Source organism: Maylandia zebra, linkage group LG20, assembly GCF_041146795.1.
Source record: "Maylandia zebra isolate NMK-2024a linkage group LG20, Mzebra_GT3a, whole genome shotgun sequence".
Lineage (NCBI taxonomy): Eukaryota > Metazoa > Chordata > Actinopteri > Cichliformes > Cichlidae > Maylandia > Maylandia zebra.
In genome coordinates, this window is record NC_135186.1 from 31,367 (window position 1) to 52,031 (window position 20,665).

The 20,665-nt window shown below is 38.2% G+C and overlaps 1 long non-coding RNA gene across 2 annotated transcripts; it reads right to left on the reverse strand.

Annotated features, from left to right (window-relative positions):
• Window positions 1-16,855: 16,855 nt before the first annotated feature.
• On the reverse strand, window positions 16,856-20,235 carry LOC143414349 (uncharacterized). Of its 2 annotated transcripts, none has more exons than XR_013094911.1 (5): window positions 19,889-20,235; window positions 18,994-19,477; window positions 18,711-18,827; window positions 18,491-18,594; window positions 16,856-18,386 (listed from the first exon to the last, which is right to left on the reverse strand). It is a non-coding gene; the product is annotated as an uncharacterized LOC143414349 (long non-coding RNA). The 2 variants fall into 2 exon arrangements; XR_013094910.1 differs by having other exon boundaries at window positions 19,906-20,232.
• Between the last annotated feature and the right edge of the window lie 430 nt (window positions 20,236-20,665).

The following is a 20,665-nucleotide window of genomic DNA, read 5'->3' on the forward strand; positions in this document are numbered from 1 at the left end:
CCCACCGTACCCTCCCCCCCCCCCTCCCACTCAACTCCCCAACCTCACACCATCCAATGTCTATACAAATGTAGGGTATCAGCTGGTAACAGAAAGCAAGTGTAACATATGCACTACATATGTAACACTGCTGAAACATTTCTGGCCAGAAATGTGCAGTTATCAACCCAGACCCACCCTGATGATTGCACTGGCCAGAAACATGATAAAAGCTCATAAAAATTTATGTTTCATAGTAAAATTGGTCCAAAAATATAATCGTATACTTTTGAAAAAGTTTAAAGTTTATAACAAACCAAAATAATAACATTTTTGTAAATAGTATTTCAAAATAGAGGCACACATAAAGTGGCTTAACTGTCATTATTGCTGTAATTAGGTTTGTTTGTTTGTTTGTTTGTTTTTTTAAAAAGCAACCTTTAGTCATTATTGTTCTCTCAGAAACAATGAAGAAGCTGTTGAACATTTATGTGTTGTGTAGGCAATCCTCTGGTCCACCCTCCCTCCCTCCCAGCCACAGTGAGACTGGGGCAGCCTGGCAGGATGTTGAAGCCTGGCTGCAGAGAGGATATGCCTACACTATTCATTTTAAACTGCTATATTTGATTTTTCTGACATTTATAGGTTACTGTTAGTGAATTTTAGATTTTCTGTAATAAATAAAATTGTCATCTTTTACTGATATCATTACTTAATTCATGTAATTGTATTTTATGTAAACAATTCAAACATTATACTGCAATGCAGGGCGTCAACTTTTAAATATCGCTCTACTTTATGTCTGTGAAGGTTCTCAGTCATCCAGGTCATCGTAGTCAAAGGAGCTTGCAAAGAAAAGCGTCTGGACTTCTTTCTGGAGTTCAAGCATCGCTCTACTTTCTTAAGTCATTCAAAAATATAGATATTACTTACTGTATTCAAAGATCTAGATCATGAATCATCACAGGACAATACACAGTATACTGGGTCATGGTAACTATGGTATGTCTTCATGACTCCAGAATGGAGACATCGATCTGACTGAGAAATGAAAATTAGGTCAAGCAGTGTGTTCTTCTCTGTGGTAGGGGCAGTGATGACCTGTGCGTATCCCCTAGACTCAAACAGCTCCAGGATTGGTTTGTTTGCACTGGATAAAACATTCTCATTAAAATCACCACAAACTATGATGGGATGACAGTCCATGATCTCCAATGAGTCTAATAGGCTTACCAGGTTTTTCAGGAATGGCCTCAGAGTGTAGTCTGGAGGTCTGTATACAACTGCAATCAGAGCACTGACTGGTGCTTCAACCTTTAAAGCCAGAAATTCAAGGTCAGTTACATTATGGATGTACTGTTTTTCATGCACTTGAATGTCACTTTTCACATAAACAGCAACTCCACCACCACTTCTGTTAGCCATCTGGGGAAAGTTTGTGTAGGACAGGTGTCTGTTGCGTTTGAACAAATTGTAATTTTCCAAGTGGAGACTCTCTGCGACAAAAGAGCCCCGCAGGTGTGTTTCTGTTAGGCACAAAACATCTGCTAGACACAATTCATGGTGACTTTTGATGTCATTAATGTGAGCTGGCAGTCCCTCTGTATTATGATGAACAATGGTGAAAACCTCTGACCTGCTCAGTGTTTGCCTCACGTGTAGAAGAGGCATCATGTCATCAAGGTTGGCTTGTCTCATGTTCTCAAGCGCTGCAGTGATTTCTGGGTTGGTGAATATTTTTTTCTCCTCCATATCAAGAAGATACAGTCCACTGAGAGACGTCACTCTACTGACAGCTACGTAGGCCATGCCGGGCTCAAAAATGCTCTTAAGAGAGACAACAGCTGATGTAGTTGTCATACCCTGTACCTTATGTATTGTACATGCAAAGGCCAGCTTCACTGGGAACTGTCTTCGTACCACTCCTTTCTGCTTCAGATTCTCCTCTGCTCTCTCAATGTACACCATGTCGTCTGCTGGTGTGCGGTTATTCTTTCCAGATGTCTCATTATCCATTTTAAGTCCAAGCTTGATGATGTGTTGGTCGTTTTCAGAGTGAACTACTCTAAGTAGTATTCCAAAAGCTCCATTAACCAAACCATTTTGTATGTCAATGTTTCTGGTGAGCATGACACGAGCTCCTTCTGCAACTTTCAGTGTGTCTGGTAACTCGTTTTTACCTCCTTTCAATGGTCTGTCTTGAAGTGCCATTCTGCCAGTTCTAGGATCTTTTCTATAATCATCTGCATGGATGTCAATGATATGAGTGTGGAGCAGAGCCAGTGTTGCAGAGTTGTGTGCATCCACTTCTTTATTAGTTGCAAAAATGTGCAACGCATCAGTTGGACAAAGGGCTGGTTCAGTTATGGCCTGTGACAACAAATTTCTATCTGCTTCGCAAAGCTCATCCAACTTTCCTTTCACACGAATTCTGTTCAGCATCTCTGCAAAGACAACATCATCTTTCTGACGCATAATCTCAGTCAGAGTGATCATCTGAAAATGCTCCCGCCACAGGTCGATCTCAGACGGGTCGTGCACACAGAGAGGTTTAGACTGTCGCACTGGGGGTAGCTGATAGAAGTCTCCGACAGCAATGACTGACATGCCTCCAAAGGGTCTCCGAGTCCCTTTGATCTGTTTGAGTCTTGCATCTACATATGCAAACAGATGTCTTGACACCATAGACACTTCGTCAATGACGATTATTTCAGCATTCAAAAGTTCTGATCTGACTTCATCCAGCTGATTGCCAAGTCCCTGAATGGGAGGTTTTAAGCTTCTAGGCAGCTTGAGAAGAGAATGCAGTGTTGTTCCAGAAATGTTAAAAGCTGCAGTCCCAGTGAAAGCAGTTAACAGGACGGTGGGTTTTGATATGTCAACGTCGTCTGCATATCTGGGCACTTTGCTCAGTATCTTAGATGCTTCTGAGTAGATGCATTTGATAAGATGTGATTTTCCTGTTCCAGCACCACCATTAATATAAAAGAAAAACTGCTCTGGATTTAGAGCACAGACTCTTTTAATGCACCAGTCTCTAACTGCATAAAATATGCAGGCTTGCTTCTTGTTCAGATTCTGAAACATCTGACGTAACAATGTGGGATCAATAGCAGGGGGTTCCCTGATGGCTCTGACTTCTGTTGAAGCATCAGCCTGACGGCTGTAGTCGGGCACATCTTCCTGTTCATTTTCATTGTCTCGCTCTCTTTCTTGTTCAACAAGTGGCAACCTTACGAGATCTGATTCAGGTGCCAGATTACACCATTCGTCAGTCACACCTCTGTTCTGCTCATATTCCTCAACAGCGCTCTCGATCTCTTCACTGTTTTTCTCATATTTTTCTCTGTTTCTTTTGACAATGTGTTGCACGTACTCAAGATGGTCAGTACCTGGTAGCTGTACACAGCCAGCACCATAGAAAGCCTGATAGGATGGCAACGATGGTGTTTTCAGTTCGTGGTCTGAACGATGAGGAAGGTACAGTTTAAGCAGTCTTCCATAATATTGCTCTGGATGTTTTTCTTGTGAGCAGCGGTGAAATCTGATGATAGCAGGCTTATCATTTTTGCGCCTTTGCACAAACCCCATCTCATTGAGAAGGGGCAAAACATTTTTACCTTTTTTCTGTTGGCCATAGACAATCCTGCAAGTAGCAGCAAAGTCTGCCATGCACATCTCCTCATACTCTGGTGTTTCAGGTCTGGCTTTGTATTTGTCATTCAAAGATGTCATCCAAACATTGGAAGACTCAGGTGTTGTGTTGTCCAGAACTGACAGGGGACGACTCATTTTCACAGGATTATCATCAGTTGGAATGAATATTACAGCACGTGAGCATTGCTTCATGTGAAGACCACATGCACGAGCAACACACTCCTGTGCACTGATCTCTCGCTTCTTTGAATATGCCTGCATGACGGCTCTCATTTCATCGCACTCATTTACACTGTCTTTATGGGAGTTCTCAATGACAGTTTTCAGGTACTCAGATAGCCCGCCCTCTTTTTTTGATATATATTTCATTAAATAATTTGCAGCACCAAAAGCATCTAAAACAAAGCTTATGTCGATATTACTGTTCCAGGCTTCAAGCAGATGTGGATTATAGCCGTTTATCCAAGAGTCTTTTGGATCACGCTTTAGTATGATCGTACTCCTCATGTTCATTTTATTCAGGTATCTCTCATATTCTGCATGTGTCAACTTGCATCTTTCCAAGAGCTGCTCTAAACTCATGGAAGCAGTTTCAGGTTCATTCAGCAGCTGGTTCAGTGGTCTGAGCTTGTTCTTTGCCGTTTCTACTTCCAGTGCATCATCCTCACTGGGTCTTGTGATCATTGTCTCATTGCAGGGTGGTTTGGGAAAACCAAAACGGCACCCGGAGCTTAAACTCCTAAAGCACGTCTTTGTGTGGTTCTTACTGTGTTTTTGCACTTCTGTTACTTTTTTGTACAGTTCAGGTTGTTTATGTGGATCAGGCAGCTGAGCTGTGATGTATTTGTTTATAAAATCAAGAACAGTTTGCTCATCATCCTCCTCAAACACAGGAGCACCTTCTACCCACAGGAGGCAGTGTATGTGTGGGCTTCCTCTGTGCTGAAACTCAACTCTGTAAAAGTAGTCAATGACTTTGCCAAGTGGCTCTGCGGGAGATAAGAGTAAATCTCTGAATAATGCTTCAACTCTCTTGTCAAACATGCGCATTGTTGTGACAGGATTGCTTCTCAGGATGTCACACTTCGCTGACCAGTCAAGTCCTTCAAAATTGACTTGTTCACCTTGCTGCCTTGTTATTGCCTCAATCACTTCAGGCCAGCGCATTTCAGCAGCTGAAAATGTGCAAAAGAACGTGGGAGTACCCAACTGTCTGATCATGGCAAAAAGATCTCTTGTTGTTTTCTCCCAATAGGCTGGGGTTCCTCTCAGAGGCTGCATGAATCTCACTGCATCTTTATTTCGCACCAGTTTCTCCACCTCATGTTTATCTTGTAACATGCCTGAGGTTATTTTTCTACCATCTCTGGTCAGAGGCTTTGCCTTCCTTAACTGTACTGTCATGCTGGATGTAGCCAAGTGTATTTCAGTCACAAACTGTGCAAAGAATAAATAGTTTGTGTCTTTGGCAAAACGATCATCAATGCAGAAAAGTCTTGATTTGAAATACCCACTGGGGGATACTTTGATCAGCCTTCTTTCATCAAGTGTGTTTTGGCCTGTAGGAAACTGCACAGGGAAGGCCATGGCCTCCAGTTTAGGTGTTTTGAAAAAACTTATTGGATTGTTTCTCTCTGCAGGAGCAACAGAGTAGATTCCTTCACTGAAACATAATATCTCCTCAGCCACATCAGGGGGCTGCAAACAGGACTCGAGTGCAAAACCACCATTAGTCAGTCCATCTTCTTGCTCTGAATCATCTCTCATCTGTTCATGTGATTGTTCACCATCACAGGGTAACATGTCAATATCCTGTTCATTTTTATTTTGTGCTTCACTCAGTGCATTTTTCTCACAGCTGTCAATTTCCATTAAATCAGCCTCATCATAATCGTCCTCATTCATGTTTTCATCATCATCATCATCTTCATCAGGAAGTGTTGGATCACACAGCTCAGCATCATCTCTGATGCTCACATCCTTATACTGTGGATGAATCTGCTTGAGTTTATGCAGTGCTTGCACAAGTTTAGACCAGCTTACAGTCTGAAACAGCTGATGACCTTTGTAAGACAAGCGTCTCTTCAATTTTACTCTGATCACCTGAGAATTAATTCTCAATCGAGGTAGTGTTTCAACAGTTTCCTGTACCTCTGATGGGACACAGACCACATTTCCTCTAATTGCTCTTTGTCTGCCTTTGGGAAGAGGAATGATCTTGGCAAATGGTATGCACTTGGCTATGAGATGTCTCTCCAGTATGTTGAGATCAGACAGTTCAGGTGGAATATCAGCAAGATCCAGTTTATTGGCAACAGCAAGCGCTGGCATGGATCCATTTTTAAGATGATCGTGGCAGGTGTGACAAATCCACTCTCTCTTTCTCTCATCGGGAACATTGCACTGCTCATTTCTGCAGTTTTCATCACAAACATGAACAAATCTTCCAGTCAAACATGTTGCAACCACATGTGGGTTTTTGACATACTTTGACCTTGTGCAGGGTCGCACTTGGTTTGGAAATGAAGCCTTGAAGCATACAGTACATGGGCATGATGGTCCAGCTTTGATTTGTGATTTGAACACAGATATGGCCTCGTTGATCACACTGTTGTCACTCTCTTGGGTTTGTCTGTTCACCCATCTGTATTTCCTTTTTATTTTCATTGCACATCTCATGTTGTGCATAATCCTGAATGCAAGATTACTTTGATACCTGTCTCGCATTAGTTGTTTCATTAGTTGTCTGTGTCTTACTCTGAATGCGTTATCACGTGCATAACGCTGAGTCACTCGAGATCTCTGTCTCTCTCTGAATTCAGGGTTTTCTTGATACCTTTTAGTGATATAGTTTTTTTGTTTTTGTCTAAATTCAGCATTGTCACAGTAGCGTCTTTTAATATATTGTTGTTGTTTCTTTCTGAATTCATCGTTCTCACAGTAGCGTCTTTTAATATATTGTTGTTGTTTCTTTCTAACTGTAGCATTCTCAGAAAAACGTTTTTTAACATATTGTTTTTGTTTCTTTCTGAATTCATCATTTTCACAGTAACGTCTTCTAATATATTGCTGTTGTTTCTGTCTGAATTCATCATTTTCACAGTAACGTCTTCTAATATATTGCTGTTGTTTCTGTCTGAATTCATCATTTTCACAGTAACGTCTTTTCATATACTGTTGTTGTTTTTGTCTAACTTCAGGATTGTTTTTATATGTCTCGCTTGTGCAAGATTTTTTCTTTTCTTTGTAATCTTTATTTGAAGCATACTTTTGTCGTTCTTTCCTTTTTTGGTTTTCTTTTCTCTGATTTCTGGGTTTCTCTGATGCCATTAATCTTCTTTTCCTTTTTTGCCTTTGTTGTTTATTAACTTTTTTCACTTTTTGTAAAACTATATCAGAAAGGTCACAGGCAGCAACATTTGTTATGGCAGCATTTGATTGACATGAAAAAGCATCACTTGATGGAAGGAAACTTAATTCACTGCATAGTTCTTCAGTTGGTATATTAGGAGGTTCATTCTGATCTTCATATGATGTGAACTGAGTCACGTGGACTTCTTTTTGTTTCACCAGTGGCGTACAAATGGACATTTGACAAAAGATATTTTCAGTCGGATCAGTGGTTGTGTTTCTCCTTGGAGTAGAGGGGTTTGCTTCATCAACAGTTGTATCAGAGTGAGTAGGTGCCACAGTAGTGGCAGCTGTTGGTCTGCAGACTGTGTCTGTGATAGTATCACTCAGGTGGACTGTGCTCATACTGTAGAACTGCACAGGCTTCAGTTCATAGTTACAAGAGGGTGATATCTCCATCATTTCATAAGAATCTTGGAGCCTCTTAATCATGTCACTGAGGAGTGTGAATTTCAGCATCACAGCTGTACCACGATTACGTGACTGTAGTAGTAGAGGAAGACCACTGGGTGTTCTGGGGTGTGGGTCAAAGAAACCATATTTGCCTGATGTGGATCTGAACACTGCGATACACAATCCACTCATAATCAGTAAGGCATACTGCACATCTGACAACAGGCAGCTCAGTCCTGCTTCTAAGCTCAGAAAGGTATCTACTGCCTCCTCTGGAGGTTCTTCAAATGTCCCATACCGGGAAGGCTGTGTCATGTTGACATGATACATAGACCTGCGAGCATCAACTTTGTCTGGCAGCTCATCGGTTGCCAAATGAATATTTTTAGGAAATCTTTTCTTGGCCTCTTTGTACATCACATCACCTTTATCCAAGACCAGATTAAGGTCAGCTGTAGTCATGTTTTCATTCTCATGAAGGAATGCAAGAAATGTGAGTGAGTTACATGTGCACTGCTTGTTTCTGGAGTCTCCATATTTAGGATGAGCCTGGCTGCGAGATGCACAGACATGTATAACAGAGGGCTGGTTTTCAAGGTTCAGTCTTTCTGCATGAGATGGTCCTGCCACATCACTGTGACAGCCTCTTTTCAAAAAATCAGCATAACCCACCTGTGGGTCACATGACACCTCATGTTGTTCATTAAATTCATGCTGCAGTCCACTCTTTACAGCATCAGCATAAGATACCTGTTGTACATGTGCAGGAACATGTTGACCTGCCTGTTTGACACTGTCAGAATTGGTCTTTGTAGACACACTGTCTTCTGCAGAGCTCTGAGGAAAATCAAACTCAGCTTGTTCACATGTTGGTACACTGTGAAACTCATGAAACTTTTTCCAGCGTTGTTTTGCAGCTTGTGACTTTTTCTGCTTCCTTGGCATTTTCACACACCTGCAAGTGTTTCTTAGTCTTTAGAAAATATGTTCACAAGAGTGGCACACACCAGGAGATGTTGTCTTTGTTTTTATATTTCAGTTTTTATTTGTCTTAAACAGATGTCTTTCGTTTGACAGTTTGTTCTTCAGTTGAGAGAATATTATGCACTCTCTTTATTGGCTTGGCACAACTTAGCAGCAAGCCAAGAGTGAAAAACAGGTAGAGAGAAAATTTAGAAGAGAGAACAGGCAGAGCAGGAGAGACACGGCTGGGAAATCACAATCAAACCGTGAATTAGTTTTCTTTGTTTGTTCAGTTTGTTCTCAGGTAGAGGCAATATATGCACTCTTTATTGCTTTAATGGCTTGGCGTTTTTCAGCAGCAAGCCAAGAGTGAAAAACAGGTAGAGAGAAAATTTAGCAGTGAGAACAGACAGAGCAGGAGAGACACGGCTTTAAATCAAACCGCAGATTTTTCTTTGTTTGTTCAGTTTGTTCATAGGTTGAGGCAAAATATGCACTCTTTATTGCTTTGTTGGCTTGGCGTTTTTCAGCAGCAAGCCAAGAGTGAAAAACAGGTAGAGAGAAAATTTAGCAGAGAGAACAGACAGAGCAGGAGAGACACGGCTTTAAATCAAACCGCAAAAGGATTGTTGGTTTGGCAAAATTTCTCACAAACCACAGAGTGAAATACAGATGGAAAGAAGGCAGAGACAATAGGTGGAGCAGGACAGAGGATAGAGGGGTTGGGGGGTTGGGATGTGAGAGAGAAGACTGGAGATCTGGTCCTTGTTCTTCTTCTGCACACTGTGAACAAAAAACAAGAAAAAAATTATTTTATTAAAATTATATCACATGGTAATTGTATGAACTAATTGTGACTACTGAAAAAGGACAAAACAAATATTCAAGCTAAACTGTTGTCGGCTGCCATGTGCAAAAAGTTGCATAATTGGGCACTTTTTAAAAGAATAAATATTTAATTAAATTCAGCAATAATATTTTTAAATACAAATATGATTGAGTGAATCATTAATTAATCACATGTAGTGTGACTACAAAAATGTACGAAAAAAATATTTTAGCCCAATTGTTAAGCTGCACTTATGTGTATTTATTATAAAATTGTGTTTAAAAGGTCTAGCACAAAGTTTGAACCCATCACTTTACATCTTATATTAGTCAGATTATTTTATTATTTTGGTCTACTTCTCTTACAGTATGTGCACACCTACCAGGCAAAGCACAGTGTCAGTCAGGTTCCTGAAAGTGTAACACGAGAAATAATACGTTAGTTGTCTGTACAGTGTTATCAGACTAACAGAAATACAAAGCCCACACGACATGATACACTGAACTTATAGTCAGCAGGGTAATTATAGAGTAATATAGCACACCAACTGATACAGCAGCCATTTTACAATTCAAACTAATTAACTGAAGTATTGCCACTTATGTAAGGCTACTGTTAGACTGTTACTAGCCTTAGCATTGCTGCTAGCGCTAGCATTCCGGCTAGCATTAGCACTTCAGTTAGTGTTAGCAATGCAGCTAGCGTTAGCATTGCAGCTAGCGTTAGCATTGCAGCTAGCGTTAGCAATGCTACTAGCGCTAGCACTCTTACTGTTAAAACTGAGCCACAATGGCAATAATAAAGCTCATTTCTTACTTTTGTCTCACTGACCGGCAAGAAATATCACAGGAATATTATTTTTGTCAGTTAACAAGTGCTAAGGCTAGTGTTAGCACTATAGCTAGCGTTAGCATTGTTGCTAGCATTAGCATCGAAGCTAGCGTTAGCACTGCTGCTAACAGCAAAACATCATAAACGTATATAAATGATAGCGAAGGTTATTCTTTTTTCTTTCTTCTTTGAATTCTTTTTAACTCTGTTGGACTTGATATGTGAGTTTAAATGTCAAACATGTATTTTTTCCATCATAAAAATAAAACACTGCAGTACTGAGTGTACTGTACTTACCACAGCAGAGAGCGGAATGACGACAGTTGGTCCAGTGATAGGTTAAAAACAGATGAGGCGTTCAGGTGGTGCTTGGAAATTTGACCATCAGTTTGAACAGCAATAATGAGCATATACATGTCTGTGTGTTGGTCTCTGTGTGTGACAGACATAGAGAGATAGAGGGAAAAAATACACTATACTAGTGTACAAATTGGTACTTTTTGCCCAAGTATAAGCGAATGAGTGACATACAGAAAAACAGGGCAACTGGCATTAAATGAGCAAATAAAAGGTATTAAATCTTGAACTGTTTTGTGGGTTTTATTTTAAGACTACTTTGAGTGTATTCGTGGGGAGATAAACTATACAGACTATAAACAGAAACATTAAATGAGATTAGATTAGTTAAACGTTAGTTAAAAGGTGGGGAAATTAACTACAGAACAATAGATGCTGAGAGCTTTAATTATCCAGTCAGAAAGGATGATTTTGAAGTCATCAACTGACTCCAACTGCCCAGATCTGAAAAACCTTTGTGCCAATCACAATGCTCTACTTAGTTGGCATATACTAACTAGTGACAAACTATTAATCTGTGGCAAAACCCTGTCAAATCTGTCTTATTGTACTATTGAAAAAGTTAATCTTACTACAATCTAACATTTTTAGGTTTAACCTTGGCAGAGTGAGAGAGAGCTCGTTAAGCAGGCAGGTGTGAGCCTGGTTGCTATAGTAACTGCACCCAATGGCTCCATACACACGACACAGACATGCGCCTCACTTTTGCTGCTTAAAATGAACAGAAAAGTCAGGCCGAAACAAATTCTTCCCAAATGAAAAGTACATGTCGTGTTGACAAAATTCTTTCACCGTGAGCGACAGCAATGTCTAGTCTACTGAATTCTCAGTTTTCATGCCTGTGGAGTTTATTATATGGACGTGGTGACAGTGGAAAAACACCATGCTCTTCTGATTTTCAAACGAACCTTCTGAGCCATTTTAACATTAGAGTCTATGGAAGAGTTGGAGGGAGGAGGCTGTGCATTGGTGACATTTACGAAAGAACCATAACACCTAGGACAATAGTAAACACATTGGATGAAAGAGGACAGCCATGGCTACGTTTTGAGGGTAAAATCATACCTGTAGAGCAAACGCTGCGGACACAGCAGCAGTTTTAAAAAAGATTTTAAGATTAATTTTTTTGCTCCTCTCACTCTAGCAGTTGAGCTGCCTCACTCTAGCCCCAACATTCCGTCCCATACACACCCATTATAAACTCTGAAACGGGTGAAAAAACATCATGAAACTTAAACTGGAACTGAAGAAAAAGTATAATAGATATTGAAAAGATAAATACAAGTTGAATAGTTGAATGTCTTGTCTTCGTTTTAAAGTTTGAATGGTGGCTCTATGTCAATGTATGTGGAAGTAGTAAGAGTTTAAAAATGAGTAAATTGAATGAGAATTTGAAGGGTCTCCCCATTGAAATACATGGGAAATTTTTGTTGAAAAAAGTTGAATAAAATTAAAAATATAAATGTTAAAAATGAGAAAAATAGAAGCAATGTTGTCCAAAAGAATAGGAATCTAACGGTGTTTGAATGGTTTTTCTAAGTTGAACGGTTTTGAAGGAGTAGGCTTTCAAAAAACGTACGGAATAGATAATAATAAAATAGAATAATAATAAAGATTCGAATAACAATACTGTGAATGCTTTTCAAGCATTCACACTAATAACTAGAAAGTGCATTTTCTGAAGAAACTGCAGTGTGAATGCTTGAATCTGAATGTATGCACTGAAATGAATTAATTACTGAATTTAAGTTAAAAATCTTGAATGAGATAAAAAAAAAAAAAACCGAATTTAACCTGAAAACAAAAGTGCTGAACTGCTAAAAGCTGAAGGTTACACAGAAGAAGAAGTTGGAAAAAAGCTGAAAATGTTTTAATTGTAAATTAGAAAAACCTAAGAAATGAGAAAAGAACATTTAGAGTCAGAAAACATCTGAAAGAATATTAAAAGGTCATATTCTTTGAATCACTGAATGACTAAAATGTGATCCCTCCACTTGGATCCACACAGTTTAAAAAGTTTACATCTCTGAGCTTTGAAAGACAAGATGTTGGAAAGAGAACAACGATGGCGACGTTTTGAGGGTAAAATGATGGCTGTAACACTGTGGACACAGCAGCAGTTGAAAGAGAAGTGCTTAAGATGAATCTTGGTACAGTGGCAGGCAGAGCTCGTTAAGCAGGCAGGTGTGAGCCTGGTTGCTATAGTGACTGCACCCAATGGCTCCATACACACGTACACAGACATGCGCCTCACTTTTGCTGCTTAAAATGAACAGAAAAGTCAGGCCGAAACAAATCGCTCCCAAATGAAAAGTAAAAGTCGTATTGACAAAATTCTTTCACCGTGAGCGACAGCAATGTCTAGTCTACCTAATTCTCAGTTTTCATGCCTGTGGAGCTTATTATATGGACGTGGTGACAGTGGAAAGACACCATGCTCTTCTGATTTTCAAACGAACCTTCTGAGCCATTTTAACATTAGAGTCTATGGAACAGTTGGAGGGAGGAGGCTGCGCATTGGTGACATTTATGAAAGAACCATAACACCTAGTACAATAGTAAACACATTGGATGAAAGAGGACAGCCATGGCTACGTTTTGAGGGTAAAATCATACCTGTAGAGCAAACGCTGCGGACACAGCAGCAGTTTTAAAAAAGATTTTAAGATTAATTTTTTTGCTCCTCTCACTCTAGCAGTTGAGCTGTCTCACTCTAGCCCCAACATTCCGTCCCATACACACCCATTATAAACTCTGAAACGGGTGAAAAAACATCATGAAACTTAAACTGGAACTGAAGAAAAAGTATAATAGATATTGAAAAGATAAATACAAGTTGAATAGTTGAATGTCTTGTCTTCGTTTTAAAGTTTGAATGGTGGCTCTATGTCAATGTATGTGGAAGTAGTAAGAGTTTAAAAATGAGTAAGTTGAATGAGGATTTGAAGGGTCTCCCCATTGAAATACATTATAAATTTTTGTTGAATAAAGTTGAATAAAATTAAAAATATAAATGTTAAAAATATGAAAAATAGAAGCAGTGTTGTCCAAAAGAATAGGAATCTAACGGTGTTTGAATGGTTTTTCTAAGTTGAACGGTTTTGAAGGAGTTAGATGCCAAAAAACGTACGGAATATATAATAATAACTAGAAAGTGCATTTTCTGAAGAAACTGCAGTGTGAATGCTTGAATCTGAATGTATGCACTGAAATGAATTAATTGCTGAATTTTGAGTTAAAAATATTGAATGAGATTTAAAAAAAACAACAAAAAAAAACGAATTTAACCTGAAAACAAAGGTGCTGAACTGCTAAAAGCTGAAGGTTACACAGAAGAAGGAGTTGGAAAAAAACTGAAAATGTTTTAAATGTAAATTAGAAAACCCTAAGAAATGAGAAAAGAACATTTAGAGTCAGAAAACATCTGAATGAATATTAAAAGGTCATATTCTTTGAATCACTGAATGACTCAAATGTGATCCCTCCACTTTGATCCACACAGTTTAAAAAGTTTAAATGCCTGAGCTTTGAAAGATACGGTGTTGGAAAGAGAACAATAATGGCGACAATTTGAGGGTAAAATGATGGCTGTAACACTGTGGACACAGCAGCAGTTGAAAGAGAAGTGCTTAAGATGAATCTTGGTACAGTGGCAGGCAGAGCTCGTTAAGCAGGCAGGTGTGAGCCTGGTTGCTATAGTGACCGCACCCAATGGCTCCATACACACGTACACAGACATGCGCCTCACTTTTGCTGCTTAAAATGAACAGAAAAGTCAGGCCGAAACAAATCGTTCCCAAATGAAAAGTAAAAGTCGTATTGACAAAATTCTTTCACCATGAGTGACAGCAATGTCTAGTCTACTGAATTCTCAGTTTTCATGCCTGTGGAGCTTATTATATGGACGTGGTGACAGTGTAAAGACACCATGCTCTTCTGATTTTCAAACGAACCTTCTGAGCCATTTTAACATTAGAGTCTATGGAAGAGTTGGAGGGAGGAGGCTGTGCATTGGTGACATTTACGAAAGAACCATAACACCTAGGACAATAGTAAACACATTGGATGAAAGAGGACAGCCATGGCTACGTTTTGAGGGTAAAATCATACCTGTAGAGCAAACGCTGCGGACACAGCAGCAGTTTTAAAAAAGATTTTAAGATTAATTTTTTTGCTCCTCTCACTCTAGCAGTTGAGCTGTCTCACTCTAGCCCCAACATTCCGTCCCATACACACCCATTATAAACTTTGAAACGGGTGAAAAAACATCATGAAACTTAAACTGGAACTGAAGAAAAAGTATAATAGATATTGAAAAGATAAATACAAGTTGAATAGTTGAATGTCTTGTCTTCGTTTTAAAGTTTGAATGGTGGCTCTATGTCAATGTATGTGGAAGTAGTAAGAGTTTAAAGAGGAGGAAGTTGAATGAGAATTTGAAGGGTCTCCCCATTGAAATACATGGGAAATTTTTGTTGAATAAAGTTGAATAAAATTAAAAATATAAATGTTAAAAATGAGAAAAGTAGAAGCAGTCATGTCCAAAAGAAGAGGAATCTAACGGTGTTTGAATGGTTTTTCTAAGTTGAACGGTTTTGAAGGAGTTAGATGCCAAAAAACGTACGGAATATATAATAATAAAGATTTGAAGAACAATACTGTGAATGCTTTTCAAGCATTCACACTAACTAGAAAGTGCATTTTCTGAAGAAACTGCAGTGTGAATGCTTGAATCTGAATGTATGCACTGAAATGAATTAATTTCTGAATTTTGAGTTAAAAATTTTGAATGAGATAAAAAAACAAAAAAAACAACCTGAATTTAACCTGAAAACAACAGTGCTGAACTGCTAAAAGCTGAAGGTTACACAGAAGAAGAAGTTGGAAAAAAGCTGAAAATGTTTTAATTGTAAATTAGAAAAACCTAAGAAATGAGAAAAGAACATTTAGAGTCAGAAAACATCTGAAAGAATATTAAAAGGTCATATTCTTTGAATCACTGAATGACTAAAATGTGATCCCTCCACTTGGACCCACACAGTTTAAAAAGTTTACATCTCTGAGCTTTGAAAGACAAGATGTTGGAAAAAGAACAACGATGGCGACGTTTTGAGGGTAAAATGATGGCTTTAACACTGTGGACACAGCAGCAGTTGAAAGAGAAGTGTTTAAGATGAATCTTGGCAGAGAGAGAGAGAGAGCTCGTTAAGCAGGCAGGTGTGAGCCTGGTTGCTATAGTGACCGCACCCAAGGGCTCCATACACACGGACACAGACATGCACCTCACTTTTGCTGCTTAAAATGAACAGAAAAGTCAGGCCGAAACAAATCGCTCCCAAATGAAAAGTATAGGTCGTATTGACAAAATTCTTTCACCGTGAGCGACAGCAATGTCTAGTCTACCTAATTCTCAGTTTTCATGCCTGTGGAGCTTATTATATGGACGTGGTGACAGTGGAAAGACACCATGCTCTTCTGATTTTCAAACGAACCTTCTGAGCCATTTTAACATTAGAGTCTATGGAAGAGTTGGATGGAGGAGGCTGTGCATTGGTGGCATTTATGAAAGAACCATAACACCTAGGACAATAGTAAACACATTGGATGAAAGAGGACAGCCATGGCTACGTTTTGAGGGTAAAATCATACCTGTAGAGCAAACGCTGCGGACACAGCAGCAGTTTTAAAAAAGATTTTAAGATTAATTTTTTTGCTCCTCTCACTCTAGCAGTTGAGCTGTCTCACTCTAGCCCCAACATTCCGTCCCATACACACCCATTATAAACTTTGAAACGGGTGAAAAAACATCATGAAACTTAAACTGGAACTGAAGAAAAAGTATAATAGATATTGAAAAGATAAATACAAGTTGAATAGTTGAATGTCTTGTCTTCGTTTTAAAGTTTGAATGGTGGCTCTATGTCAATGTATGTGGAAGTAGATACAGTTTAAAGAGGAGGAAGTTGAATGAGAATTTGAAGGGTCTCCCCATTGAAATACATTATAAATTTTTGTTGAAAAAAGTTGAATAAAATTAAAAATATAAATGTTAAAAATGAGAAAAATAGAAGCAATGTTGTCCAAAAGAATAGGAATCTAACGGTGTTTGAATGGTTTTTCTAAGTTGAACGGTTTTGAAGGAGATAGATTACAAAAAACGTACGGAATACAGAATAATAATAAAATAGAATAAAGATTAGAAGAACAATACTGTGAATGCTTTTCAAGCATTCACACTAATAACTAGAAAGTGCATTTTCTGAAGAAACTGCAGTGTGAATGCTTGAATCTGAATGTATGCACTGAAATGAATTAATTGCTGAATATTAAGCTAAAAATGTTGAATTAGCTGGAAAACAAAGAATTTTTAACCTGAAAACAAAAGTGCTGAACTTTTGAAAGCTGATGTTCACACAGAAGAAGTTGGAAAATAACTGAAAATGTTTAAAATTTTAATTAGAAAAAGATGAGTAATGACAAAAAGAAAATGTAGTCAGCAAACCTCTGAATGAATAACAAAAGTTCATATTCTTCTAATCACTTAAAGAGTGGAATTATGTTTTATAAATCTCTAATTCATAAAAAAAATAATAAAAATAAATGTAAAAACAAATTTGTTAAATTGAACTGAAAAGATGAACAAACATTCTGGAGAAAATACAAACTTTCATATACAGCATAATGTTTTTCAGACATATACACATATGTATATCATGTTTAATAGTACCGGTATTATATACATCAATTTGTTTTGTATGTCATAGAAAATAACATAAAAATCTTAAGTCATATTTTACAGCTTCTTTCTGAAAAGGACTAGTAGAATAAATAAAAATAACTAAATTAAATAAGTAAATAAAAATAATAAGCAACATATGAAATACATGAAAATTCCACTTTTAAAACCACAATCCTGAACCTTTAAACTGTGTTGGTTTCTTAGAACATGGCTGAACAACTGTTTCTATTGGTCTACTTAATCTACTGATCTGTCTACACATCTCTTTATTACTCATTACTCATTTTTATGTTTTAATGTAAACAGAGTCCACACAGTGGTAAAAGAGAACTGTATAGAGACTTTTGAGTAAACTCAAATGAAAGCGTAAGGTGGTGACACAGTTTAACACATGCAAATAATCAAATAAAAACATTAGTCCTTTTTGTGAACATGGATAAATAAGTATCAATAGTTTACAGCATTGTTCAGCCATGCCGCTAAATGCTTTTTTACACAGTGTTTTAACCTGGGCTCAGACACAAAGTCCCAAATTTAGTTAGTCCCTGACTTTGAGTTGTGCTTATGACTAATTATTATACACAAGTCTTTATCTATCTGAACTCTAAGGACACAAATATGAAAAAACCTATACTTACCAGCTGATACTCCACACTACACACTAGGTGTGCCATGTGACCTGAAACTTTGGTACAAACTCATCATAATCATTCTGTTAACACTGTTTTTTAACACTGTTTGTGTTGCTGTTCAGCAGTTTAAAATGTTTTAGATTGGATTACATGGAATGAATTTGAATTTTCTTGGGGGTTTTGTGTGTGTTTTGTTCTTAGCAGATTTTTTCTTCCATACTGTTGAATTCCAGTTACCACATTTCTGGTCATATGACATCCCGAGTGCCCACTTAAAAAAATCCCTACAGTTAATTCAACATTAAAACAAAATAAAAATATGTTAAATAAATAAAGGTTTGCTCTGTGATGAAATACTAAATAAGCATACATTGTACAGAGCACTAACAATGAAAACAATCCTTTAGCCTGTTGATCAGAGAGAGGCAGTCATTGTATCCATTTAAAACCTGTAATCACAGAGCACAATGTTACTGTGAAACTATGAAGTCCCATATGATCCTCATAATGTCCAGTGACTTCAGAGTGGATCCTCCCTGTCATCCGGCCAGAGTTTGATGTGTGGCAAGCAGCACAGAAGCAGGATAGCTGAGAACTTTAAAAGAAGAGCAGAAAACAGCAACATATGTAGTTGTAAATGTAAATATCAGTGATACTTGTCTTGTCAAAGGGAATAAAATAATGAAAATGTTAACTTACACACTCATTTAGGGAGGATCTTGACACTGCACAGAGGAGGCACAGTCAGTCTGACAATGATGGTGATCTCCAGGGATGTTTTCCTGCAGCAACATTCCTGCCAACTGGCCGTATGATCCAGAGTAGTTGGTTTGTAGTGAACAGAAAGGTGTATATGTTAGGTAGTGTGCACTCAGAGCTGGTCCTAAGAAACAAACACATCCTGTAATAAACTGAATACCTGTAGTAGTGCTGCTGCAAATATAAAGCCCTTCTATCATGAGTGGTTTCAAAGAAGGTGTTTTGGAGGCTCAGTCACAGAAACTGTGCAGTCTGTTCAGTCCTGAGTGTCTCAGCTCTGAAGGGGATGGATCACAGAGGGAAACACCTGAGTACAGACATTACAATACACTCTAACACTCCTAAGGTCAAGTGAAAACACAATTTAAACAGTTTACAAAGAATGAACACATGTTTTCATGGAAATTATGTCATTAACCCTTTTTGTTGTGAGTAAATCTCACCGACTGCTTGTGGGACAAGCTAGAAGGAAGACTTATCACAGAATGTCTCCTGTGCTCCAGATGTGAAGTCTCACGCTCTGATCGTACGGTGATGAAGATGGTGATGATGAAGCCTCTCTGTTCTGTGGCATTACAGTTTCTGGCTGCTATGTGCCTCACACTGTTGGATCTTACATGTGAAGATTGGAGAAGACACAGGAGGACTGTGTCGCTTGGCGTTTTTCAGCAGCAAGCCAAGAGTGAAAAACAGGTAGAGAGAAAATTTAGCAGAGAGAACAGACAGAGCAGGAGAGACACGGCTTTAAATCAAACCGCAAAAGGATTGTTGGTTTGGCAAAATTTCTCACAAACCACAGAGTGAAATACAGATGGAAAGAAGGCAGAGACAATAGGTGGAGCAGGACAGAGGATAGAGGGGTTGGGGGGTTGGGATGTGAGAGAGAAGACTGGAGATCTGGTCCTTGTTCTTCTTCTTCTACACACTCTGAACAAAAAACAAGAAAAAAAAATAATTTTATTAAAATTATATCACATGGTAATTGTATGAACTAAATGTGACTACTCCAAAAGGACAAAACAAATATTCAAGCTAAACTGTTGTCGGCTGCCATGTGCAAAAAGTTGCATAATTGGGCACTTTTTAAAAGAATAAATATTTAATTAAATTCAGCAATAATATTTTTAAATACAAATATGATTGAGTGAATCATTAATTAATCACATGTAGTGTGACTACAAAAATGTACGAAAAAAATATTTTAGCCCAATTGTTAAGCTGCACTTATGTGTATTTATTATAAAATTGTGTTTAAAAGGTCTAGCACAAAGTTTGAACCCATCACTTTACAGCTTATATTAGTCATATTATTTTTTTATTTTGGTCTACTTCTCTTACAGTATGTGCACACCTACCAGGCAAAGCACAGTGTCAGTCAGGTTCCTGAAAGAAACGAGAAATAATACGTTAGTTGTCTGTACAGTGTTATCAGACTAACAGAAATACAAAGCCCACACGACATGATACACTGAACTTCTAGTCAGCAGGGTAATTATAGAGTAATATAGCACACCAACTGATACAGCAGTCATTTTACAATTCAAACTAGTTAACTGAAGTATTGCCACTTATGTAAGGCTACTGTTAGACTGTTACTAGCCTTAGCATTGCTGCTAGCGCTAGCATTCCGGCTAGCATTAGCACTTCAGTTAGTGTTAGCAATGCAGCTAGCGTTAGCATTGCAGCTAGCGTTAGCATTGCAGCTAGCGTTAGCAATGCTGCTAGCGCTAGCAATGCTGCTAGCGCTAGCACTCTTACTGTTAAAACTGAGCCACAATGGCAATAATAAAGCTAATTTCTTACTTTTGTCTCACTGACCGGCAAGAAATATCACAGGAATATTATTTTTGTCAGTTAACAACTGCTAAGGCTAGTGTTAGCACTATAGCTAGCGTTAGCATTGTTGCTAGCATTAGCATTGAAGCTAGCGTTAGCACTGCTGCTAACAGCAAAACGTAATAAACGTATATAAATGATAGCGAAGGTTATTCTTTTTTCTTTCTTTCTTCTTTGAATTGTTTTTAACTCTGTTGGACTTGATATGTGAGTTTAAATGTCAAACATGTATTTTTTCCATCATAAAAATAAAACACTGCAGTACTGAGTGTACTGTAC